Raw genomic sequence first — 20,742 nt, forward strand, 5'->3', positions numbered from 1 at the left:
ATATCAGGACTTACTTCCCCAATAACCTGCTAACTCACCCCTGAAATACATACTTATTCACCCTATTTTGTTCATTGGACTCATTTCTCATTTGAAATGCCCATTTTTGGGGAGCCAGAAATGTGCGTCTTTATAAGGTGATTTATACGATACCCCACTTTTGCGCGTCGGACCTCAACTTTTCCCGTAAACGCAGAAAAACCGCAATTTTCAGGAGAAACGAGACAGACATCCCCTCCCTCTGCCACCCACCTGCCCAACTGAAAGCCAGCCATTAGACATGCACAGATAGTTCTGAGGGTCTGTCTGTGATGTCATAAAGGGCCTGCTGATCAATGGGCAGCTTTCTGATTGGCTGCTGTATTTGATTGACAGATGGAAGCTGGCAGCTGATTGGCTGTCTAGCCTAAAGTGCTTTACACACCTCCCTGATGGTACCACTGGCTAAGACTACACCTCAGCTCATTGGGTAATGAAAAATTTAGAACAATTGATGGATGAAAGCAGGCAGGCCGGCCATTTTGGGACGCTCATTGGACTTGTTTAATGCAATGCACCTTTGTATTTTCACATGCATTCGCTTCATGCTGTAACCACTGTGCATAAAAATTTGGAAACATGGCATACAGTGTATCATTTGGTGTCTAAGTCATGTTTCCCATATTTTCCCTTCCCAGATACAAGCCCGTTTGAGTGTTTGGGGCACTTTTTAGCTAAAATCATCCTACAGGGCCTAACTGCATATGCTAAAGCCTGCCTATTTTGAATGGTGTAGTTGCCCCTGCAACCTCCAAAAATATCAGGATTTACTTCCCCAATAACCTGCTAACTCACCCCTGAAATACCTACTTATTCACCCTATTTTGTTAATTGGACTCATTTCTCATTTGAAATGCCCATTTTTGGGGGGCCAGAAATCTGCGTCTTTAAAAGGTGATTTCTACGATACCCCACTTTTGCGCGTCGGACCTCAACTTTTCCCGTAAACGCAGAAAAACCGCAATTTTCAGGAGAAACGAGACAGACATCCCCTCCCTCTGCCACCCACCCGCCCAACTGACAGCCAGCCATTAGACATGCACAGATAGTTCTGAGGGTCTGTCTGTGATGTCATAAAGGGCCTGCTGATCAATGGGCAGCTTTCTGATTGGCTGCTGTATTTGATTGACAGATGGAAGCTGGCAGCTGATTGGCTGTCTAGCCTAAAGTGCTTTACACACCTCCCTGATGGTACCACTTGCTAAGACACCACCTCAGCTCATTGGGTAATGAAAAATTTAGAACAATTGATGGATGAAAGCAGGCAGGCCGGCCATTTTGGGACGCTCATTGGACTTGTTTAATGCAATGCACCTTTGTATTTTCACATGCATTCGCTTCATGCTGTAATCACTGTGCATAAAAATTTGGAAACATGGCATACAGTGTATCATTTGGTGTCTAAGTCATGTTTCCCATATTTTCCCTTTCCAGATACAAGCCCGTTTGAGTGTTTGGGGCACTTTTTAGCTAAAATCATCCTACAGGGCCTTACTGCATATGCTAAAGCCTGCCTATTTTGAATGGTGTAGTTGCACCTGCAACCTCCAAAAATATCAGGATTTACTTCCCCAATAACCTGCTAACTCACCCCTGAAATACCTACTTATTCACCCTATTTTGTTAATTGGACTCATTTCTCATTTGAAATGCCCATTTTTGGGGGGCCAGAAATGTGCGTCTTTAAACGGTTATTTCTACGATACCCCACTTTTGCGCGTCGGACCTCAACTTTTCCCGTAAACGCAGAAAAACCGCAATTTTCAGGAGAAACGAGACAGACATCCCCTCCCTCTGCCACCCACCCGCCCAACTGACAGCCAGCCATTAGACATGCACAGATAGTTCTGAGGGTCTGTCTGTGATGTCATAAAGGGCCTGCTGATCAATGGGCAGCTTTCTAATTGGCTGCTGTATTTGATTGACAGATGGTAGCTGGCAGCTGATTGGCTGTCTAGCCTAAACTGCTTTACACACCTCCCTGATGGTACCACTGGCTAAGACTCCACCTCAGCTCATTGGGTAATGAAATTTTAGAACAATTGATGGATGAAAGCAGGCAGGCTGGCCATTTTGGGATGCTCATTGGACTTGTTTAATGCAATGCACCTTTGTATTTTCACATGCATTCGCTTCATGCTGTAACCACTGTGCATAAAAATTTTGAAACATGGCATACAGAGTATCATTTGGTGTCTAAGTCATGTTTCCCATATTTTCCATTCCCAGATACAAGCCCGTTTGAGTGTTTGGGGCACTTTTTAGCTAAAATCATCCTAAAGGGCCTAACTGCATATGCTAAAGCCTGCCTATTTTGAATGGTGTAGTGGCCCCTGCAACCTCCAAAAATATCAGGACTTACTTCCCCGATAACCTGCTAACTCACCCCTGAAATACATACTTATTCACCCTATTTTGTTCATTGGACTCATTTCTCATTTAAAATGCCCATTTTTGGGGAGCCAGAAATGTGCGTCTTTAAAAGGTGATTTCTACGATACCCCACTTTTGCGCGTCGGACCTCAACTTTTCCCGTAAACGCAGAAAAACCGCAATTTTCAGGAGAAACGAGACAGACATCCCCTCCCTCTGCCACCCACCCACCCAACTGACAGCCAGCCATTAGACATGCACAGATAGTTCTGAGGGTCTGTCTGTGATGTCATAAAGGTCCTGCTGATCAATGGGCAGCTTTCTGATTGGCTGCTGTATTTGATTGACAGATGGAAGCTGGCAGCTGATTGGCTGTCTAGCCTAAAGTGCTTTACACACCTCCCTGATGGTACCACTGGCTAAGACTCCACCTCAGCTCATTAGGTAATGAAAAATTTAGAACAATTGATGGATGAAAGCAGGCAGGCCGGCCATTTTGGGACGCTCATTGGACTTGTTTAATGCAATGCACCTTTGTATTTTCACATGCATTCGCTTCATGCTGTAACCACTGTGCATAAAAATTTGGAAACATGGTATACAGTGTATCATTTGGTGTCTAAGTCATGTTTCCCATATTTTCCCTTCCCAGATACAAGCCCGTTTGAGTGTTTGGGGCATTTTTTAGCTAAAATCATCCTACAGGGCCTAACTGCATATGCTAAAGCCTGCCTATTTTGAATGGTGTAGTTGCCCCTGCAACCTCCAAAAATATCAGGATTTACTTTCCCAATAACCTGCTAACTCACCCCTGAAATACATACTTATTCACCCTATTTTGTTAATTGGACTCATTTCTCATTTGAAATGCTCATTTTTGGGGGGCCAGAAATGTGCGTCTTTAAAAGGTGATTTCTACGATACCCCACTTTTGAGCGTCGGACCTCAACTTTTCCCGTAAACGCAGAAAAAACGCAATTTTCAGGAGAAACGAGACAGACATCCCCTCCCTCTGCCACCCACCCACCCAACTGACAGCCAGCCATTAGACATGCACAGATAGTTCTGAGGGTCTGTCTGTGATGTCATAAAGGGCCTGCTGATCAATGGGCAGCTTTCTGATTGGCTGCTGTATTTGATTGACAGATGGAAGCTGGCAGCTGATTGGCTGTCTAGCCTAAAGTGCTTTACACACCTCCCTGATGGTACCACTGGCTAAGACTACACCTCAGCTCATTAGGTAATGAAAAATTTAGAACAATTGATGGATGAAAGCAGGCAGGCCGGCCATTTTGGGACGCTCATTGGACTTGTTTAATGCAATGCACCTTTGTATTTTCACATGCATTCGCTTCATGCTGTAACCACTGTGCATAAAAATTTGGAAACATGGCATACAGTGTATCATTTGGTGTCTAAGTCATGTTTCCTATATTTTCCCTTCCCAGATACAAGCCCGTTTGAGTGTTTGGGGCACTTTTTAGCTAAAATCATCCTACAGGGCCTAACTGCATATGCTAAAGCCTGCCTATTTTGAATGGTGTAGTTGCCCCTGCAACCTCCAAAAATATCAGGATTTACTTCCCCAATAACCTGCTAAATCACCCCTGAAATACATACTTATTCACCCTATTTTGTTAATTAGACTCATTTCTCATTGGAAATGCCCATTTTTTGGGGGCCAGAAATGTGCGTCTTTAAAAGGTGATTTCCACGAGACCCCACTTTTGCGCGTTGGACCTCAACTTTTCCCGTAAACGCAGAAAAACCGCAATTTTCAGGAGAAACGAGACAGACATCCCCTCCCTCTGCCACCCACCCGCCCAACTGACAGCTAGCCATTAGACATGCACAGATAGTTCTGATTGTCTGTCTGTGATGTCATAAAGGGCCTGCTGATCAATGGGCAGCTTTCTGATTGGCTGCTGTATTTGATTGACAGATGGAAGCTGGCAGCTGATTGGCTGTCTAGCCTAAATTGCTTTACACACCTCCCTGATGGTACCACTGGCTAAGACTACACCTCAGCTCATTAGGTAATGAAAAATTTAGAACAATTGATGGATGAAAGCAGGCAGGCCATCCATTTTGGGAGGCTCATTGGACTTGTTTAATGCAATGCACCTTTGTATTTTCACATGCATTCGCTTCATGCTGTAACCACTGTGCATAAAAATTTGGAAACATGGCATATAGTGTATCATTTGGTGTCTAAGTCATGTTTCCCATATTTTCCCTTCCCAGATACTAGCCCGTTTGAGTGTTTGGGGCACTTTTTAGCTAAAATCATCCTACAGGGCCTAACTGCATATGCTAAAGCCTGAAAAAGCAAAGTGTGGAGCGCTAGAAACTGGTTGGATCAATATGGTATAAACAATCTATTTATTGGTATATATTATAAGTGGACTATCCACTAAACAGGTATAAAAACGTGTACACAGTAACACATAAAAATAATCAAATTACATTAAATAACATATACAAATTGAATAAAATGGGTATGATACTTATGGGCTGGATTCCTGATGGATTGTCCTTATTGGAGGTATTTCATTGTACAGTCTGTAGTGGTGTGGAGAAAGGGTCCATAAACCTTGCCGGATAAGTGACGCTGGAGGAAGATTATTCGCCCACTGGGATTGTGGGTATCCTCAACGAGATGCGCCCCTGCGATCCTTATTTTGCAGGTGGTGGTGTCCCAGATTAGATGTTACCACTTGATGGAATAATGTCCAGACAGATTGTCCAGTATAAATGTACCGGGTGATACTCCACAGGACAGGATATCCAATTTGTCAGTAACCCAAAGTAAAATCAATTCAGCAGGTGCTCCCTGACATGTTTCGCCGTCCAACTGACAGCTTTTTCAAAGGTATAGCACCCTCTGTGCAGTCTTAGTTTATATACCCACAAACAGGAAGTTTAATCAGAAACATTTACATAATTAATTACCATATTGATCCAATGCTATTATTACATCTATATGAACGATTTATATATAAAGGAGGCAGACCTAGGACATAAATTTATTTATTTATTTATTATTTATTAGCAGTTTCTTATATAGCGCACACAGATTCCGCAGCGCTTTACAGAGAATATTTTGACCATTCACATCAGTCCCTGCCCCAGTGGAGCTTACAATCTATATTCCCTACCACATGTACACGCACACACAGACATTCTAGGGTTAATTTTTGTTGGGAGCCAAATTAGCCTAGCAGTATATTTTTGGATTGTGGGAGGAAACCGGAGTACCCGGAGGAAACCCACGCAAGTACGGGGAGAATATACAAACTTATAAATCATACACTTGTCTTATAGAGTAATTACCGGTATTAATAATCCGGGGTGGCGATACATAGGGAGAATATATTCTTATTCCTTAATTGCCGTGTGTCAGAAGCCGGAGTTAAACTTCCGGGGTTTGGAACGCATGTGACGTTACTCACATGCGTCACTTCCGGAAGCGGGGAGAGAATGTTGTGTTATTCCCCAATCTGGTGCGCTATGTATATTGCGCTACCATTTCCGGCCAATGAAACGCTGGTGACACGCACCCTCGCGTGTCACATCCTCCCGGAATTTCAGTGAATGGAAGGAGTTACTCCTTGTTACACGGCTTGTGGAACGCAAACTACTTCCTGTTTGCGTTCCACTTCTGAATGCACATCTCTCATGTATCTTTTATACAGTTTTCAGAGGGGGATTCATTTAAGGGAACAATTTGCCACATATACGTCTCTCATGTATCTTTTATACAGTTTTCAAAGGAAGATTCATTTAAGAGAACGGTTTACTATATATTCTAAAGTACTACATATATTTAGAGTTCATTCTACATTAAATCATATATATAGAAAAGATCAAACTATATAGCTTTATAGACAGACTAATGGACAAACACATAACAAAAAAAGCACAATTTTTTATTATTTTTGTCATAATAAGAATTATTTCAAATTTCCTATAATAAGGAATATTGGTGATATTTAGTTCATATATCCACATCAATTTGATTTACTTCATTTATTCGGTTTAATAGATCCGTGATATATGCAATATCTCATGCATCTACATGAATTTGTTTGTTTATTGTGTTTTTTGAATTTTTTGAATTTTGATTCTTTGAAGTTTTCAGTGGACAGATGGTACAGTTATGTTATATGATATTTAATAAAGATGAGAGTAAGAAAAGGAAGAGGGGGAGGGAACATAACAGAACTGGAAGGATTGCAAATGAAAAACTGGACTCTAGGTGAAGAGTAAAAAGTAAAAAATAAGTAAAAAATAATAAGTAAAAAAGGGGGGGGGGGAGGAAAGCACTATTTTTAGAGTGAGAGACTGGATGACATCATAGGATTAGGTTTCTGACGGCATACGTTCTTATCATAGGCAAACATTAAGCTCAACCTGGTCGTTTAGTCCATCTGGGTGTATACAGTTCATTTTGTGCATCCAAAAAATCTCCTGCTGACATAAAACTTTAAAGCGATCACCCCCCCTTTTGGTACACTTAATATGTTCTAATCCCACAATTTTCAAGCACTGGGGATCACTATTATGATGTGTCCAATAATGCTTAGAGACGCTATGGTTGGTCACCTTGTTGATTATATTCCTTCTATGTTCGCGGAATCGTTCTTTTAGGGAACGGGTGGTGCGGCCTATGTACTTCAAGTCGCATGAGCAGGATAGTAGGTATATCACATAGACTGTTTCGCAATTAATGAATGTCTTAATTTTATATGGTATGTTCTCGTTTGGAATGTGGACGTCCTGTGTCTTGTCTTGGATATGTCTACATGTGATGCATCTAGTCTTATTGCATCTGTAACATCCCTGTATGGGTTGTAGCCAAGAGATCTTTTTTAGGGGATTTTGTACAGGTTCTTTATTTTTGTTTTTAAACATGCTAGGGGCTAGAACATCTTTTACAGTCTTATTTCTCTTAAAGATAAAGCCCGGTTTGGTGGGTAATAAGTCCCTTAATTGGGGATCACATTTCAGAAGATTAAAGTTTTTATTTACAATTTCTTTTATTTGCTGATATTCTCCATTATAGGTTGAAATAAAATTAATATTTGTATAGACCTTCTCATTCTTTTTGTTACTATTTGGGTGTTTGTTTTTTAATAAAGTGGTCCTATCAGTTTCCGCTGCTCCTGTACATGCTGTTTCTACAATTTTTTGGGGATAACCTCTATCGAGAAAGGAGTTCATCATTTGGGTACTTTGTAATTTGAAAGTTTCCAAATCGGAACAGTTCCTCCGTAACCGAAGGAACTGTCCTTTCGGTATATTGCGTTTCCAGGGGGGGTAATGTGCACTATGAAAATGTAAGTATGAATTGGTATTAACTTCTTTTATATAATTGGCGGTGTGTATTTGATTATCTATTATATTTAGTGAAATGTCCAAATAGTTGATTTGGGTAGGGTGATAGGTATGTGTAAAGTGTAAATTAAATGTGTTGGTGTTCATGAAAGTGACAAAGGATTGTGCTGACTGTGCATCTCCATCCCAAATAAAGAAAAGGTCATCAATGTAACGGCCATAGAGGACCAGGTGCGCCCCATGTCCACCACCCCACACTAGTTGGTCCTCGACCATACCCATGTAGAGGTTGGCGTAACTGGGGGCGAACCTGGTCCCCATGGCCGTTCCCATCACCTGTAAATAATAAGTGGAATCAAAAAGAAAGTAATTGTGACATAAAATAAACCGAATTGAATCTAACAGAAAAGTGATGTGAATATCACTGAGGTCACCATCAGATGTTAATTTATTGTTTATTGCCTGTACACCTAATGAGTGTGGAATGTTGGTGTACAGGCTAGTGACGTCGAGTGTGAGGAAAGCATAACTATCCCTCCACTCGACGTCTTTTATGGAATTTAGGAAATGAGTTGTATATTGACAGACAGAATGATACAATTTGAAAAATCACTAATGGAATTTAAATGTAAAAAATTCCAAAGAGATCAAGAAGATTATAAAGGGGGCGATATAAGGGTATATAAGAAGAGTCAATTTGATTGAATAAAAAATCAAGCAGTCTACCCGCAGAGAAGGGAATCCTTCAGGAATCGTAGAAACTCAAATAGACGTTATAAAACCTCGTCCCCCCAGAGTAAGAACAAGAAAGACTATAGAATTCCAACAGGCCTACAAGCTAACTCTCAAATTTATCAAAATGATTACCCAAGTTTAAACAGCAATTTAGGAGCCAGACCCAAAATAGGTACTAGAGAAGGCCCTAAAGATCACTCTTCTGAGGTTTTTTTAGACCAAACAGCATACAAAGAGACCCTAAGAGAATCCCAATGGGAAACACAATACATAAATCCCCACAAAAAAAGAAGAAACTCCGAAAGAGAGGAAAGAGAGGGGGGAGGAAATTAAAATTGAGAGCTTTGAAATCAAAAAATAACATACAAATCAAAAAAGTTTTTAATTTGTCTTCAAAAACTCTAACTAGGGGAGAGATACAATTATTGAATAAAGGCCTAAAATTATGCCCAACAACCCCTCCCAACATATTCTCATTATTTGTAGAATTGAATCGGTTCACCCGCACTCTCTGTAGGCAAAAATACTTTGCAAAACAAAAAATGATAAAAAATAAAGACACAGGCATACCTATAGTATTGGATCAGGCTGATCAAAAATCCTTAGCTGATTTAGAAAGCCTTTTAGAGGAAAATACAGCAGAATCCCCTAATAAGACCCAATTACTCTTCAATCTAGATTCTGAGAGAAAACAACTCAAACAACTATCAGAATTTTATCCAATCAGATCTAAAGGAACGGCCATAGATACATTCTATAAAGCCACTATGGCAGATTTTAAATCTCTATGCCAACATACAACCTCCACGAAAAATACAAAAAAGAAGAGGGATAACCTCAATAAATGGGAGAGGAGAGCTCTAAAGAGACTACAACAAGACCCCAAGATTATTATAAAGGAGGCGGACAAAGGGGGGGGTATTGTGCTACAAGACACACAAGACTATCTCACAGAAGCAAACAGACAATTATCTAACAGACAACATTACATCACACTCACATCAGATCCAACATCACAATACAATACACAATTACACAACCTTCTGGACAATGCTCTGGAAGCTAAAATTATAACCAAAGACGAATTTAAATTAATTTATTCTGCACATCCAATCACTCCCATTTATTATCACCTTCCAAAAATTCATAAATCACTCACAGCACCCCCTGGGCGACCTATTATTTCTGGTATCCACTCCCTCACATCTAACCTTTCAGCTTATGTAGATTCTTTTTTACAGACACGGGTGCCATCACTGAGGTCACACATCAAAGATACAACTCATTTCCTAAATTCCATAAAAGACGTTGAGTGGAGGGATAGTTATGCTTTCCTCACACTTGACGTCACTAGCCTGTACACCAACATTCCACACTCATTAGGTGTACAGGCAATAAACAATAAATTAACATCTGATGGTGACCTCAGTGATATTCACATCACTTTTCTGTTAGATTCAATTCGGTTTATTTTATGTCACAATTACTTTCTTTTTGATTCCACTTATTATTTACAGGTGATGGGAACGGCCATGGGGACCAGGTTCGCCCCCAGTTACGCCAACCTCTACATGGGTATGGTCGAGGACCAACTAGTGTGGGGTGGCGGACATGGGGCGCACCTGGTCCTCTATGGCCGTTACATTGATGACCTTTTCTTTATTTGGGATGGAGATGCACAGTCAGCACAATCCTTTGTCACTTTCATGAACACCAACACATTTAATTTACACTTTACACATACCTATCACCCTACCCAAATCAACTATTTGGACATTTCACTAAATATAATAGATAATCAAATACACACCGCCAATTATATAAAAGAAGTTAATACCAATTCATACTTACATTTTCATAGTGCACATTACCCCCCCTGGAAACGCAATATACCGAAAGGACAGTTCCTTCGGTTACGGAGGAACTGTTTCGATTTGGAAACTTTCAAATTACAAAGTACCCAAATGATGAACTCCTTTCTCGATAGAGGTTATCCCCAAAAAATTGTAGAAACAGCATGTACAGGAGCAGCGGAAACTGATAGGACCACTTTATTAAAAAAAAAAACACCCAAATAGTAACAAAAAGAATGAGAAGGTCCATACAAATATTAATTTTATTTCAACCTATAATGGAGAATATCAGCAAATAAAAGAAATTGTAAATAAAAACTTTAATCTTCTGAAATGTGATCCCCAATTAAGGGACTTATTACCCACCAAACCGGGCTTTATCTTTAAGAGAAATAAGACTGTAAAAGATGTTCTAGCCCCTAGCATGTTTAAAAACAAAAATAAAGAACCTGTACAAAATCCCCTAAAAAAGATCTCTTGGCTACAACCCATACAGGGATGTTACAGATGCAATAAGACTAGATGCATCACATGTAGACATATCCAAGACAAGACACAGGACGTCCACATTCCAAACGAGAACATACCATATAAAATTAAGACATTCATTAATTGCGAAACAGTCTATGTGATATACCTACTATCCTGCTCATGCGACTTGAAGTACATAGGCCGCACCACCCGTTCCCTAAAAGAACGATTCCGCGAACATAGAAGGAATATAATCAACAAGGTGACCAACCATAGCGTCTCTAAGCATTATTGGACACATCATAATAGTGATCCCCAGTGCTTGAAAATTGTGGGATTAGAACATATTAAGTGTACCAAAAGGGGGGGTGATCGCTTTAAAGTTTTATGTCAGCAGGAGATTTTTTGGATGCACAAAATGAACTGTATACACCCAGATGGACTAAACGACCAGGTTGAGCTTAATGTTTGCCTATGATAAGAACGTATGCCGTCAGAAACCTAATCCTATGATGTCATCCAGTCTCTCACTCTAAAAATAGTGCTTTCCTCTCCCCCCCCCCTTTTTTACTTATTATTTTTTACTTATTTTTTACTTTTTACTCTTCACCTAGAGTCCAGTTTTTCATTTGCAATCCTTCCAGTTCTGTTATGTTCCCTCCCCCTCTTCCTTTTCTTACTCTCATCTTTATTAAATATCATATAACATAACTGTACCATCTGTCCACTGAAAACTTCAAAGAATCAAAATTCAAAAAATTCAAAAAACACAATAAACAAACAAATTCATGTAGATGCATGAGATATTGCATATATCACGGATCTATTAAACCGAATAAATGAAGTAAATCAAATTGATGTGGATATATGAACTAAATATCACCAATATTCCTTATTATAGGAAATTTGAAATAATTCTTATTATGACAAAAATAATAAAAAATTGTGCTTTTTTTGTTATGTGTTTGTCCATTAGTCTGTCTATAAAGCTATATAGTTTGATCTTTTCTATATATATGATTTAATGTAGAATGAACTCTAAATATATGGAGTACTTTAGAATATATAGTAAACCGTTCTCTTAAATGAATCTTCCTTTGAAAACTGTATAAAAGATACATGAGAGACGTATATGTGGCAAATTGTTCCCTTAAATGAATCCCCCTCTGAAAACTGTATAAAAGATACATGAGAGATGTGCATTCAGAAGTGGAACGCAAACAGGAAGTAGTTTGCGTTCCACAAGCCGTGTAACAAGGAGTAACTCCTTCCATTCACTGAAATTCCGGGAGGATGTGACACGCGAGGGTGCGTGTCACCAGCGTTTCATTGGCCGGAAATGGTAGCGCAATATACATAGCGCACCAGATTGGGGAATAACACAACATTCTCTCCCCGCTTCCGGAAGTGACGCATGTGAGTAACGTCACATGCGTTCCAAACCCCGGAAGTTTAACTCCGGCTTCTGACACACGGCAATTAAGGAATAAGAATATATTCTCCCTATGTATCACCACCCCGGATTATTAATACCGGTAATTACTCTATAAGACAAGTGTATGATTTATGTCCTAGGTCTGCCTCCTTTATATATAAATCGTTCATATAGATGTAATAATAGCATTGGATCAATATGGTAATTAATTATGTAAATGTTTCTGATTAAACTTCCTGTTTGTGGGTATATAAACTAAGACTGCACAGAGGGTGCTATACCTTTGAAAAAGCTGTCAGTTGGATGGCGAAACATGTCAGGGAGCACCTGCTGAATTGATTTTACTTTGGGTTACTGACAAATTGGATATCCTGTCCTGTGGAGTATCACCCGGTACATTTATACTGGACAATCTGTCTGGACATTATTCCATCAAGTGGTAACATCTAATCTGGGACACCACCACCTGCAAAATAAGGATCGCAGGGGCGCATCTCGTTGAGGATACCCACAATCCCAGTGGGCGAATAATCTTCCTCCAGCGTCACTTATCCGGCAAGGTTTATGGACCCTTTCTCCACACCACTACAGACTGTACAATAAAATACCTCCAATAAGGACAATCCATCAGGAATCCAGCCCATAAGTATCATACCCATTTTATTCAATTTGTATATGTTATTTAATGTAATTTGATTATTTTTATGTGTTACTGTGTACACGTTTTTATACCTGTTTAGTGGATAGTCCACTTATAATATATACCAATAAATAGATTGTTTATACCATATTGATCCAACCAGTTTCTAGCGCTCCACACTTTGCTTTTTTCTTCCTATATATATATAGGGGTTTGACGCCCCCTAGAGGAGCTGCTTGACAAACCACCCCTTTTTAGGCGCCTGTTCACTACTAGCCTCGGCTACTAGTTACCCTCCTATACATATGCTAAAGCCTGCCTATTTTGAATGGTGTAGTTGCCCCTGCAACCTCCAAAAATATCAGGATTTACTTCCCCAATAACCTGCTAACTCACCCCTGAAATACATACTTATTCACCCTATTTTGTTCATTGGACTCATTTTTCATTTGAAATGCCCATTTTTGGGGGGCCAGAAATGTGCGTCTTTAAAGGGTGATTTCTACGATACCCCACTTTTGCGCGTCGGACCTCAACTTTTCCCGTAAACGCAGAAAAAACGCAATTTTCAGGAGAAACGAGACAGACATCCCCTCCCTCTGCCACCCACCCGCCCAACTGACAGCCAGCCATTAGACATGCACAGATAGTTCTGAGGGTCTGTCTGTGATGTCATAAAGGGCCTGCTGATCAATGGGCAGCTTTCTGATTGGCTGCTGTATTTGATTGACAGATGGAAGCTGGCAGCTGATTGGCTGTCTAGCCTAAAGTGCTTTACACACCTTCCTGATGGTACCACTGGCTAAGACTCCACCTCAGCTCATTGGGTAATGAAAAATTTAGAACAATTGATGGATGAAAGCAGGCAGGCCGGCCATTTTGGGACGCTCATTGGACTTGTTTAATGCAATGCACCTTTGTATTTTCACATGCATTCGCTTCATGCTGTAACCACTGTGCATAAAAATTTGGAAACATGGCATATAGTGTATCATTTGGTGTCTAAGTCATGTTTCCCATATTTTCCCTTCCCAGATACAAGCCCGTTTGAGTGTTTGGGGCACTTTTTAGCTAAAATCATCCTACAGGGCCTAACTGCATATGCTAAAGCCTGCCTATTTTGAATGGTGTAGTGGCCCCTGCAACCTCCAAAAATATCAGGACTTACTTCCCCAATAACCTGCTAACTCACCCCTGAAATACATACTTATTCACCCTATTTTGTTCATTGGACTCATTTCTCATTAGAAATGCCCATTTTTTGGGGGCCAGAAATGTGCGTCTTTAAAAGGTGATTTCTACGAGACCCCACTTTTGCGCGTTGGACCTCAACTTTTCCCGTAAACGCAGAAAAAACGCAATTTTCAGGAGAAACGAGACAGACATCCCCTCCCTCTGCCACCCACCCGCCCAACTGATAGCTAGCCATTAGACATGCACAGATAGTTCTGATTGTCTGTCTGTGATGTCATAAAGGGCCTGCTGATCAATGGGCAGCTTTCTGATTGGCTGCTGTATTTGATTGACAGATGGAAGCTGGCAGCTGATTGGCTGTCTAGCCTAAAGTGCTTTACACACCTCCCTGATGGTACCACTGGCTAAGACTACACCTCAGCTCATTAGGTAATGAAAAATTTAGAACAATTGATGGATGAAAGCAGGCAGGCCATCCATTTTGGGACGCTCATTGGACTTGTTTAATGCAATGCACCTTTGTATTTTCACATGCATCCGCTTCATGCTGTAACCACTGTGCATAAAAATTTGGAAACATGGCATACAGTGTATCATTTGGTGTCTAAGTCATGTTTCCCATATTTTCCCTTCCCAGATACAAGCCCGTTTGAGTGTTTGGGGCACTTTTTAGCTAAAATCATCCTACAGGGCCTAACTGCATATGCTAAAGCCTGCCTATTTTGAATGGTGTAGTGGCCCCTGCAACCTCCAAAAATATCAGGACTTACTTCCCCAATAACCTGCTAACTCACCCCTGAAATACATACTTATTCACCCTATTTTGTTCATTGGACTCATTTCTCATTTAAAATGCCCATTTTTGGGGAGCCAGAAATGTGCGTCTTTAAAAGTTGATTTCTACGATACCCCACTTTTGCGCGTCGGACCTCAACTTTTCCCGTAAACGCAGAAAAAACGCAATTTTCAGGAGAAACGAGACAGACATCCCCTCCCTCTGCCACCCACCCGCCCAACTGAAAGCCAGCCATTAGACATGCACAGATAGTTCTAAGGGTTTGTCTGTGATGTCATAAAGGGCCTGCTGATCATTGGGCAGCTTTCAAATTGGCTGCTGTATTTGATTGACAGATGGAAGCTGGCAGCTGATTGGCTGTCTAGCCTAAAGTGCTTTACACACCTTCCTGATGGTACCACTGGCTAAGACTCCACCTCAGCTCATTGGGTAATGAAAAATTTAGAACAATTGATGGATGAAAGCAGGCAGGCCGGCCATTTTGGGACGCTCATTGGACTTGTTTAATGCAATGCACCTTTGTATTTTCACATGCATTCGCTTCATGCTGTAACCACTGTGCATAAAAATTTGGAAACATGGCATATAGTGTATCATTTGGTGTCTAAGTCATGTTTCCCATATTTTCCCTTCCCAGATACAAGCCCGTTTGAGTGTTTGGGGCACTTTTTAGCTAAAATCATCCTACAGGGCCTAACTGCATATGCTAAAGCCTGCCTATTTTGAATGGTGTAGTGGGTACTTGTGTATTTTGGCGGCGCCCATCGCATCGCATACCATAACACATGCGATGGTATGCGATGCGACGCGATATCGTACGATAGTGCACGATGGCATACAATTTTGAAATTGTATGCCATTGTCCATGGCATACGATGCCATAGGATGCGATGCGATGCGATTAAACATTGTATAAGCACCCTAATGGGTGCTTATACTATGTTAAGCACCCAAATGGGTGCTTACAATGTTAAATGCACCCCCACGCCACCCCCCACTATAAACGTGAACCCGAAGCGTGGCGAGCGCAGCGAGCCCGCGAGGGGCGGCGGTACGCGTCCTACGACCTTTTCATACCCCCACTATCCACGTCGGCGTGGAGTTGAGAATAGAATAGTGTGGCGAGCGCAGCGAGCCACCGAGCCCGAAGCGTGGCGAGCGCAGCGAGCCCCGCGAGGGGACGCGGATACCTTCACAGGTAAACGCGTCCCCTCGCGGGCTTCACAGGTGTCCGCGTCGCCACGGACACCTGTGAAGCCCGCGAGGGGACGCGTATAACTGTGAAGGTATCCGCGTCCCCTCGCGGGGCTCGCTGCGCTCGCCACGCTTCGGGCTCGGTGGCTCGCTGCGCTCGCCACACTATTCTATTCTCAACTCCACGCCGACGTGGATAGTGGGGGTATGAAAAGGTCGTAGGACGCGTACCGCCGCCCCTCGCGGGCTCGCTGCGCTCGCCACGCTTCGGGTTCACGTTTATAGTGGGGGGTGGCGTGGGGGTGCATTTAACATTGTTAGCACCCATTTGGGTGCTCAAAAGCACCCTTTAGGGTGCTTATACGATTTTTGGTCGTATAGGGGGTCAAAATCGCGTCGCATCGCATCGCATGCCATCGGGTGCATGGCATACGATGCGATGCGATCTGTTCGTCGTACGACGGACATCGGGGGCGCCGCCAAAATACACAAGTACCGTGTAGTGGCCCCTGCAACCTCCAAAAATATCAGGACTTACTTCCCCAATAACCTGCTAACTCACCCCTGAAATACATACTTATTCACCCTATTTTGTTCATTGGACTCATTTCTCATTAGAAATGCCCATTTTTTGGGGGCCAGAAATGTGCGTCTTTAAAAGGTGATTTCTACAAGACCCCACTTTTGCGCGTTGGACCTCAACTTTTCCCGTAAACGCAGAAAAACCGCAATTTTCAGGAGAAACGAGACAGACATCCCCTCCCTCTGCCACCCACCCGCCCAACTGATAGCTAGCCATTAGACATGCACAGATAGTTCTGATTGTCTGTCTGTGATGTCATAAAGGGCCTGCTGATCATTGGGCAGCTTTCTGATTGGCTGCTGTATTTGATTGACAGATGGAAGCTGGCAGCTGATTGGCTGTCTAGCCTAAAGTGCTTTACACACCTCCCTGATGGTACCACTGGCTAAGACTACACCTCAGCTCATTAGGTAATGAAAAATTTAGAACAATTGATGGATGAAAGCAGGCAGGCCATCCATTTTGGGACGCTCATTGGACTTGTTTAATGCAATGCACCTTTGTATTTTCACATGCATCCGCTTCATGCTGTAACCACTGTGCATAAAAATTTGGAAACATGGCATACAGTGTATCATTTGGTGTCTAAGTCATGTTTCCCATATTTTCCCTTCCCAGATACAAGCCCGTTTGAGTGTTTGGGGCACTTTTTAGCTAAAATCATCCTACAGGGCCTAACTGCATATGCTAAAGAGTGCCTATTTTGAATGGTGTAGTTGCCCCTGCAACCTCCAAAAATATCAGGATTTACTTCCCCAATAACCTGCTAACTCACCCCTGAAATACATACTTATTCACCCTATTTTGTTCATTGCACTCATTTCTCATTTGAAATGCCCATTTTTGGGGGGCCAGAAATGTGCGTCTTTAAAAGGTGATTTCTACGATACCCCACTTTTGCAAGTCGGACCTCAACTTTTCCCGTAAACGCAGAAAAACCGCAATTTTCAGGAGAAACGAGACAGACATCCCCTCCCTCTGCCACCCACCCGCCCAACTGACAGCCAGCCATTAGACATGCACAGATAGTTCTGAGGGTCTGTCTGTGATGTCATAAAGGGCCTGCTGATCAATGGGCAGCTTTCTGATTGGCTGCTGTATTTGATTGACAGATGGAAGCTGGCAGCTGATTGGCTGTCTAGCCTAAAGTGCTTTACACACCTCCCTGATGGTACCACTGGCTAAGACACCACCTCAGCTCATTGGGTAATGAAAAATTTAGAACAATTGATGGATGAAAGCAGGCAGGCCGGCCATTTTGGGACGCTCATTGGACTTGTTTAATGCAATGCACCTTTGTATTTTCACATGCATTCGCTTCATGCTGTAACCACTGTGCATAAAAATTTGGAAACATGGCATACAGTGTATCATTTGGTGTCTAAGTCATGTTTCCCATATTTTCCCTTCCCAGATACAAGCCCGTTTGAGTGTTTGGGGCACTTTTTAGCTAAAATCATCGGTACTCTTTACCTAGAACGGCGCCCACGATTGAAATCGCGGGCATCGCGGGTAAAATCGCGGTAATCGCGGGCATCGCGGGTAAATCGCGGGTAAATCGCGGGTACATCAAAATCGGGTACCCGCGATTACCGCGATTTTCCCATAGAGAACAATGTTAAAAAGCCTGATTGACCGCGATTTTAGCGTTAAATGCCTCAATGCCCGCGATTTTCCCATAGGAATCAATGTTAAATGGGCTACAGAGCCCAAATAGCCCCAATTAACCCTTAAATGTCCCCCCAATTTTTGTACGCCACCCCACGATCCACGCCAACCCGAAGCGTGGCGAGCGCAGCGAGCCCGCGAGGGGCGGCGGTACGCGTCCTACGACCTTTTCATTCCCCTACTATCCACGTCGGCGTGGAGTTGAGAATAGAATAGTGTGGCGAGCGCAGCGAGCCACCGAGCCCGAAGCGTGGCGAGCGCAGCGAGCCCCGCGAGGGGACGCGGATACCTTCACAGGTAAGCGCGTCCCCTCGCGGGCTTCACAGGTGTCCGCGTGGCCACGGACACCTGTGAAGCCCGCGAGGGGACGCGCTTACCTGTGAAGGTATCCGCGTCCCCTCGCGGGGCTCGCTGCGCTCGCCACGCTTCGGGCTCGGTGGCTCGCTGCGCTCGCCACACTATTCTATTCTCAACTCCACGCCGACGTGGATAGTAGGGGAATGAAAAGGTCGTAGGACGCGTACCGCCGCCCCTCGCGGGCTCGCTGCGCTCGCCACGCTTCGGGTTGGCGTGGATCGTGGGGTGGCGTTAAAAATTTGGGGGGACATTTCAGGGTTAATGGGCTCTGTAGCCCATTTAACATTGATTCCTATGGCCAAATTGGGTGGATTGAGGCATTTAACACTAAAATCGGGTCCATCGCGGCTTTTAACATTGTTCTCTATGGGAAATCGGGAGCATCGCGTCGCGGGCATCGCGGGTACGTTTATGGACGGCCGCGACGCGACCGACGCGATTTTTCAAGTTTAACATGGTTTTCAATGGGAAAATCGCGGGCATCGCGTCGGTCGCGTCGCGGGCAGGCATAAATGTACCCGCGATGCCCGCGACGGGCGCCGTTCTAGGTAAAGAGTACCAAATCATCCTACAGGGCCTAACTGCATATGCTAAAGCCTGCCTATTTTGAATGGTGTAGTGGCCCCTGCAACCTCCAAAAATATCAGGACTTACTTCCCCAATAACCTGCTAACTCACCCCTGAAATACATACTTATTCACACTATTTTGTTCATTGGACTCATTTCTCATTTAAAATGCCCATTTTTGGGGAGCCAGAAATGTGCGTCTTTAAAAGGTGATTTCTACGATACCCCACTTTTGCGCGTCGGACCTCAACTTTTCCCGTAAACGCAGAAAAACCGCAATTTTCAGGAGAAACGAGACAGACATCCCCTCCCTCTGCCACCCACCCGCCCAACTGACAGCCAGCCATTAGACATGCACAGATAGTTCTGAGGGTCTGTCTGTGATGTCATAAAGGGCCTGCTGATCAATGGGCAGCTTTCTGATTGGCTGCTGTATTTGATTGACAGATGGAAGCTGGCAGCTGATTGGCTGTCTAGCCTAAAGTGCTTTACACACCTCCCTGATGGTACCACTGGCTAAGACTCCACCTCAGCTCATTGGGTAATGAAAAATTTAGAACAATTGATGGATGAAAGCAGGCAGGCCGGCCATTTTGGGACGCTCATTGGACTTGTTTAATGCAATGCACCTTTGTATTTTCACATGCATTCGCTTCATGCTGTAACCACTGTGCATAAAAATTTGGACACATGACATACAGAGTATCATTTGGTGTCTAAGTCATGTTTCCCATGTTTTTCCTTCCCAGATACTAGCCCGTTTGAGTGTTTGGGGCACGTTTTAGCTAAAATCATCCTACGGGGCCTAACTGCATATGCTAAAGCCTGCCTATTTTGAATGGTCTAGTGGCCCCTGCAACCTCCAAAAATATCAGGACTTACTTCCCCAATAACCTGCTATCTCACCCCTGAAATACATACTTATTCACCCTATTTTGTTAATTGGACTCATTTCTCATTTGAAATGCCCATTTTTGGGGGGCCAGAAATGTGCGTCTTTAAAAGGTGATTTCTACGATATCCCACTTTTGCGCGTCGGACCTCAACTTTTCCCATAAACGCAGAAAAAACGCAATTTTCAGGAGAAACGAGACAGACATCCCCTCCCTCTGCCACCCACCCGCCCAACTGACAGCCAGCCATTAGACAAACACAGATAGTTCTGAGGGTCTGTCTGTGATGTCATAAAGGGCCTGCTGATCAATGGGCAGCTTTCTGATTGGCTGCTGTATTTGATTGACAGATGGAAGCTGGCAGCTGATTGGCTGTCTAGCCTAAAGTGCTTTATACACCTAACTGATGGTACCACTGGCTAAGACTCCACCTCAGCTCATTGGGTAATGAAAAATTTAGAACAATTGATGGATGAAAGCAGCCAGGCCGGCCATTTTGGGACGCTCATTGGACTTGTTTAATGCAATGCACCTTTGTATTTTCACATGCATTCGCTTCATGCTGTAACCACTGTGCATATAAATTTGGAAACATGGCATACAGTG

Source organism: Crinia signifera, chromosome 6 (assembly GCF_055691185.1).
Source record: "Crinia signifera chromosome 6, ASM5569118v1, whole genome shotgun sequence".
In the NCBI taxonomy this organism is placed as follows: Eukaryota; Metazoa; Chordata; class Amphibia; order Anura; family Myobatrachidae; genus Crinia; species Crinia signifera.